Below are 7,939 nucleotides of genomic sequence, written 5' to 3'. Positions count from 1 at the left end.
GACGACTGGGGGGGGCCGGGGAGGGGGGCGGCCGAGCAAGTAAGTTACCGAGCGAAGAAAGTGAATCCTCTTCTTCTTCCTGTTGGGTTTTTTTTTATATATCTATCTATCTATATATACACCGAGAGCTGAACAAAACAAAAAACAAAAAAAGCATTTTGCAAAAGGGCAAATGACACGAACTGAACAAACCTATTTTTATAGAGAGACCTTGGAAGAAGGGGATTTTTTGTTTTGGGGTGTTTTTTTTTGTTGTTGTTCTTTGGAGACAAGTTATGATATGCACCAGCAGCAGCCATTCCATCTGTGTTCAAAAACAAACATACACACAAAAAAAAAAAGCATTAGAAAAGATGCCACCAGAAAGCAACAAACAATCCGGGGAGCGTGAGTCCTGCCTGTACAGCTCCTCCAAACCTGCAGACACACGTACAAAAAAGTTACAAACTAGTTTGTTGTTCAATCCAGTTCAAATAAAAACACAGAACATACTAAACCTATAAGCTTTTTTATTTTTAGAAAAAAAAAAAGAAAAATCCAACATCCTGCCAAGAATATGCCTTGATAACAACCTTCTTTTTTTATATATCTATATATTATTATTATAACAAATGCTAAAACCTTCATTCCAAAGTTTAATATTGGTTCCATTGCCACCACTTAGTGGATGTTTGGCTTAGAACAATTCTTTTTTTTGTTGTTGCTTTATTTGGAAGCACTCAACTGAGTTTAGTTTGTAATTGTTGGAGAGTAACTGCTGATTTTTTTTTTTAATTTTTTTTTTTAGCCGTTTGAGTTGATTGCATGAATGAGTCACTGCACACAACTCAATATGAAACTATTTAACTTATTTATTATCTTGTGAAAAGTATACATTGGTAATTTGTTCATACTGTATTTATCGGGTATGATGAAAAGCAATAGATATATATTCTTTTATTATGTTTAAATTATGATTGCCATTATTAATCGGCGAAATGTGGAGTGTGTTCTTTTCACAGTAATATATGCCTTTTTGTAACTTCACTTGGTTATTTTATTGTAAATGAGTAAAATTCTTAATTTAAGAGATTGTATGTAATATTTATTTCATTAATTTCTTTCCTTGTTTACGTAAATCTGAAAGATTGCATGGTTTCTTTATAGAAATCGGTCTCGATGCTGTGGAAGTAGTTTGAGGAATTTCTATGGGTTGTTTTTTTTTTTTTTTAGAATGTAAATGGTTGTAGCCCGTCCGAGTTGAAAAAACAAACGAGAAAAAAAGAAAACAAAACAGACATAAAAAAAAAGACTGACTTACCAATCAGACTTAAAGTGGCAAATCTAATTCAGACTTGTTTAAAGTAACCAAAAAGTATTTTTTTGTTGCCTAACTCCACCAATCACACTGTGATATAGTCTCAAAGTATGTAGCAATAATTGGGGGTCCCAGTATTATGTCTCACAGTGCCTTCTTGAGGGTCCATGCTTGCCTTAAATATCTCTCAACCAAATAAGTATTTTTCTTAATGCTTGAGATAATTTGAATGTAGGGATGGGTTTTAACTGCAGCAAAATTTTGCCACTCTTTATTTTATAAGAAGGGAGGCCATCTTTGGATCTGAAACTTTATACAGTACATGAACATATCTTGTTTAATCAATTGAATTCCAAAAGTTGTATTTTTTTTTTTCCTTGTGTAGAAAGGCGGGAGTTTTCCAAAAGTTTCCTGGACGGTGGATGAATGAGCAGTAGCTTAGTTTTGTTTGTACATAGGTACAGATTGAGCACTATGTACTCTTTTGGACTACTTTAACAGAAGTATGTTTTGAATGTAACTAAAGGATAAGTCAACTTGAGTTGTAATATATTTTTCGGGAGTCAGTTCACTACAAATTGTGTGAGACTGTAAACTTTGTACTGTAAATGTTTTGTAGTTCTCCCAATCACAAATACGTCTAGTTACAGATTAACCAGTTTGCACCGCAGCTCCAGTCCATTCCTGCAGCAATCACTGGTCAGCGGCCAAAGCTAATAAACGTTTCCAGAACGTTCGGCAGTATTAGTGTTAGCGGTGTACGGTGTCCTGCCTTTTTTTTTTTTTTTTTCAGTAATTTCTTTTTAAAAGGGTGAAGGATCAGATCTTTGCTGCTTGTAGCTAAACAGCTGGAGTGGAAAAATCTAGTAATGGCATTTATCAATCACATTGCTTATGAGGATATAAGAGTGTGCCATTAGCCTTCCCGGCTGGTTGTGGGTAAGGAGGAAATGGCAGTTTGGGTAATAAAAAGGCATAATTAAGGTTTACCCTTTGTCCCAAAAGCTTTGTTACTCTTTGCTCAAAGGAATGCGGACTTCTGCCTCAATGCTCCCATCGCCCAACCGAGGGCATATCGGTGTTAATCAGGCTAGCATTAAACGTGTTAATCAGTTTTAGGGCTTGGATTTTAAACAAATGACTTTTCTGAAGGTATATTTATATAATAAAATACTTGGCGGCCTGGGGCCTCTATTCATTAATACTGGAGGAATTTTAGCTAATGACTCCATAGTTCAGTCCCTTATTCCAATCAGTCCCTTAAACTTCTTAATCACCATTTCTACCAGTTTCTGTGTTCTTTTGTCATACTAATAATAAATGTTGTTAACATTATGGCATCTCTGCACTGCCTGGACTGCCACAGTACTTTCTATAAATACAAGGTAGAATGTAATACTGGTGCCATATGTTTGTGTAACAAACCTTGGACTGACTCTCAGTTTAAAATTAAAACAAACGTAAGCAATGTATGACAACATAGCCCAGCTACAGCAATCGCCCCTTATTTTTTATGGATCGGTCTGACGTTTTGGCTCAGATACTGCTCCCTTCGATTTCACAACTAATTCCTGAAAAAACTTTTTGGGGCCTCCTGCACAGCAGCACTGAGCACTGCCAGGTCTTTCCCTGGGCATCCCTGGTACAAATACCAAGGCTGCGAGGAGGAGGTGTTCACCAGTATTTTGCAGGGACAGAGAGTAGCTTTTGGTTTGACCCGTGTCTAAGCTGATGTCTTCGCTCACTTCTGGGATTTTGAAACTAAAACTGCATTAATTAGGAGTGTGTGTCTCATTTAGTTTCACATTTTCTTTCTTCCCTAGGTATGTTTTTCGCTTCTCTCTCTTGCCCACCTCCTCCCCTGAGCCTGCCTTTTTCTTGCCACAGTAGATAAGGACCTTATTTATTGCCATATTTCACTTATCCAGGACAGCTGTACTCCATCAGCGCGGTACTTTCATCTTCCCTGCCGTTTTCTGTCGGTCGAACGGGATGCCCATAAGTGCCAGGGTTGGCTTTGGTGTCTCCTGTCTGGAAGAAGAACCCTGGAAGCATTCTTTACAGCAGCTGCCCCACGTGAAGCGCAACTGCGCGGGTGTCAACGCCAGCGTTTTCTGTGTTGAAAAGGCTGCTGGGGCAGGATGGGTGGCAGCCCACGAGTGTCTCCCAGCGGGCTAGTGGCATGCCAGTAGGTGGGGAGAGCAGGGCCTGAGACACCCTCTGCCCTGCTCCAAGTGAGAGATGCTTTGAAGCCATCCGTCCTGCGTCCTGTTTTGTTTGCGTCTCTGCAAAACTGCACTGCAAACCAATCTGTCGCAGCGTTATGTGCCGCTGTTCAGAAAACGAGAAGTCCTTGAACTGGGAAGATAAGTGTCTGTTTCTTGTGCTGCACAATCAAGTGTTAACCTTTAAACCGGTGACTTATGTTGTTGATTTAAGCAAATGTTCTCTTGCTTTTATTTCAAAATTCAGCAAAGCGTGTAAATTGGTCAGGCCATTCAGAAATTTGCTGCTACCTTGCAACAAATTGATAAACTCTGCATAAAAATAAACTGTTTTTCTTCAAGACCTTTGGCTTCAGAAGGAACTCCAAGGTCTCTGCTATTGCCCTTTAGAGATGTGATATTTTGCTTAACAGTTGGGGCACTTACCATGACTTTCAGGATCTAGAAAACGGGGATTTTACTCATCATTGGTTAGGACCGAGTCCTGCATGCTTGTTTCAGTTGATAATCTGAAAGAAGTTGCGGTAAAGAAATTTGTAGAAATAGGTGTAATGTAATCTTGAAATAGGAATTGATTTAATGAGGCTTGGTGTGATCACTAGGGGGGTTTCAAATGTATCGAATCAGCTGTTTTGATTTTTACTCCCTACTCCTCTCAGTTTCTTGGGGGCTTTTTACTAAGGTTTTCTCATTTTGCCTTCTTCAAGTAGAGCGGGTGTCCGGTAACTTTGGTGCATTTGCTTTCTCTGGGCTTTGGGGTTTGCTGCCTGACCCAAGTTAATATCAAAATTAAACCCAATTCAGCATGCAGCTGAATGGAGTGCGCACCACCAAAAATACTCCCAGCAGTGCGCCACGAAGCACAGGAATGCTGTGCTTCGCTTAGTGCATCGTGGTTGAAGTGTGAGCTGATTTCACTGTACCCCCAGATTTACCCCCAGTTCAAGTGTAGAAACCAGAATTACAGCACAGTCTGTGTGCCTTGTGGAAGAGGGCACATCACCAGCAGAGGAGCTGGGAGGCTGCTGGCTCCTCTCGCTGCTGTATTGCTGAATGCAAAGAAGGCCCAAGATTTCATTTTTGTTTATAATCAAGATGTACTTTTATTTTTTTCATTTTGCTAGTATAGCATTAAAGCTAAGGGACTTGTACCATGTATTTTTAATCATGTGGTCTGTCTTTTCTTGCTGACCTTGAATGTGACTCTTACTTGACGGAGCTTCAGGCAGCGGTGCTCTGTCATTGATAAGATAGGACATTTCAGGTTTTGCCTGCTGAGCCTACAGACCTTGGCAGCACATTAGCTCTGGAAATTGAAACTTCACTTTCTGACCCTTCAGCTTAAACTCACATTCCTCAGTGGTTTAAGGAAAAGGCACTGGGCTTCCCACTTTGTTGCATCTGAAGTACGGTTACGTCATCCCTTCTGCCAATCCCGCAGCTGGTTGGTACCTGCCCAGAGAGGGGCAGGAATATCCTGAATGACCACAGCCAGACCTGTAAGTGCTCATCTGCTGAAGAAGTAAGTGGAGGGTTGGGATGAAAATGATATACTCGAGGTGATGTAGCAAGTCGCCTCCACCAGAAGAGAGCAGTTTCTCCGCTCTGCTGCTCCTTGGACCTTTCTGACTCACTCCCTGAGCCGGTTCGGGTGGCCGATCCTGCAGAGCATCCCGGCACCCTGTGGGCGACTCCCACCACGTGGCCGGGGGTGGGCGCTTGGTCCACTGCCACCAAAAGGTCCACTCGCCCCCAGCCAGCTCTGGCACTCGCCACATCTGCCTGGGGTTTGATGCATTTTTACTAATCAGGCAGAAAATTAAAAATAGTATTTTCTGCTGGGTTACAGTTGCAACAGGTCAGTAAGGAGTCTGTCAAGTTTCAGAGCTGGCGGGAGGGAGGAGGAGGAGGAGGTAGAGTCCCACATCCAAGAGAGGAGGCAGGAGTATCGGGATGGAGGAGAGGAACCTCCCCAGCCAGCTGCTAGATTGGCTTATCCCTCCTGTGTGGGTTTTGTTCAGTTTGAGGAAACATTGTTTCCTCCACAGTTCCTTGGGAAATTCTTGGTATGCCCATTTTAAAACTGCTTTTGACTCACATGGAGTATTTCTTGTGCCATTTGAAAAGACGCTGACATTTAAAGGAAGGCTCAAATCAAAATAGGGCTTAATGAATGTATCCCTGAGTAGTTTTATTGTCTGGTTTACTGGAAATCAAATAATGGTTGTGTGGCAAAGCTCTGCATTCTTTGAGAAGTTCTGAATGTGAAAGGAAATGCTTCTTATCAGATGGCATAGATTTAGGAGGTTGTGTAATTTTTGCAGCATATGTACTGAAGAACATTGATTTACAGGTCTAATCCTTCATTAATATTAAGAATTTAAGGTTGGAAGAGGAGGATGCAGGAATGAGATTCCTCCCTTGGGGTCTAGAGGACCTTGTCTCTAAGAAGAGTTGTTTTTTTTTTTTTCTCAAAGCTAAGTCAAACAGATACAAGTCATTTCATCTCTCCTTTCAAAAAGGTATAATGGATATGTTAATGGAAGCATTTTGGGGTGGACGCCCCAAAATTGGCATTACTGAGTTTTTAAATTACCCTGACAAATCTCTCTGTTGCTGAAGAGGGATAGATGACATCTGCTGAGTAATTTCTATTCTGTACACCATCTGAGAAGGACATACAGGGTAATTTAAACCCCCTTTTTTCTAGCATGGTTAGTAACATAAACAGGGAGCTGGATATGCTGAAATCTAAATACACGGGTCCTATATCAATGGATTATTACCTTATCTTTTCTGAATGACGTTTACTTGAATACCTGGAATCGTAATAGCTACTCAAGATAAGAAATGGAGGGAAATTCAATAACAGTAAGAGGCCTGGTAACTTATGAGATCTTGATTAGCCTTCAGCTGTGCCTAAATGTTGGAAAATGATTCCCTGTACTGTATGCAAAGGGAGCTGAATAGCAGTATGAAAACCATTCCCTTGTTGCAGAGAAGCGCTAACAACTGGGTTTTGTGATTGTTACGGCTTTCTTGTATCCACATATATATGTGAACCTACTGTCTCTTCCATGGATGACCATTTTTCACCTTACTTTTTAATTACTTTGAAATTCCAGCTTTGCTGGCAGTGGATGGTAGGTAGCTCTGCCCCCCTGCAGTGGTCTCCAAGCTCTTGTTGGCTGGGGGCAGGGTGGGGGGTACACGTGCAGCTCTGAAACTCCTAAATACCGTCAAATCTGAAATTGGACTTCCTCTTCTTAGTAGAGGCTGTAATCCAGCTAATGACATTGGGTGGTGGGAAGACTCTGGCCCCACCAGCCGCCTGCCCTGGAGGGTCCGTGAACTGGTCGGACTCCTCTCTGCTGCCCGGCAGCGTGGTGGAAATGGTGGACGTGAGTCAAAGGGAACACCAGGATGTCTCCTGCACCTGTATGGGGGCAAATCGCTTCTTCATGTTGGAGGCCCTTTGGCTGTGTTGCAGAAGCGGCACAGCAGTGCAGACGGGGAGGGTTCCATACGGAGTGCGTGCTGTTGTGTTCAGAGGGCTGAACAGCACGCTGTAAATCTTAGGAGATGAATTCAGTGTTAACAAATACTTTTTTTTAAAGGTCAGCTTAGACGAGGAATGCAGCGATTTGCCAATCCAAATGAACACTAACTCTAAAAAGACAGGAATTTGTTTTCTGCTAGATTAGTGCTCTGATCTGGGCTCATCCCATGGCCTCGCGGCTTAGAACAAAAGCACGAGCGAGGGCAGGAGTATGTGAGTAACGTGAGGCTCAGACCTCCGCTTTCAGCATCGGTGCAACTTTATATTGCCTTGAACTAACTGCCTGCGAAACCGCAGCCTAAGTTATGTTCTGTGGGTTTTTTTCTGCATATGCAGTTGAAATCCCAGGATGTATCAAATGATGTCCAGGGGACAGGGGGAGGCAAAGCCTCACACAGCAAACTGTGTTGAGCTTTCTAGAGCTAAATCTGAACTTTTTGCTTCAGTTTGGCTGTTATGGGTTTGGAGAAGTGCAGCTGGGGAGATTGAGGAGATGACGCCGAGGAAGGGGAAGCCTGGAAGAGCCATCCCCCCTGGAAGTAGTGCCCAGCTTTGGGCTAGTGTCAACATGAACACCAAGTCAAGACCTCTCCTGGCTACGCAAAATATTTCCTATGGAAACCTGCATCTTAAAATGAAATTCAATATGGAATTTAGAATTCATATTACATGAGTTAATACTGCTTGCTGCAAGAGCATTACAAAGCAAGTAATAAGCATCGCATTTTACGGGGTACATTTCCATCTACAAATATAAGGCAAGTCAAAATGTAAGGCTGTCATTTAATGGCTGTCACACTTGCAGCAGATGTTTTTTGATGACTGTGAACAAAGAGTGGGGTCAGTGACTATTTCCAA

The sequence above is a fragment of the Charadrius vociferus genome, unplaced genomic scaffold, assembly GCF_000708025.1.
Source record: "Charadrius vociferus isolate BGI_N301 unplaced genomic scaffold, ASM70802v2 scaffold192, whole genome shotgun sequence".
NCBI lineage: Eukaryota > Metazoa > Chordata > Aves > Charadriiformes > Charadriidae > Charadrius > Charadrius vociferus.
Note: the sequence above shows the minus strand (reverse complement) of the source record.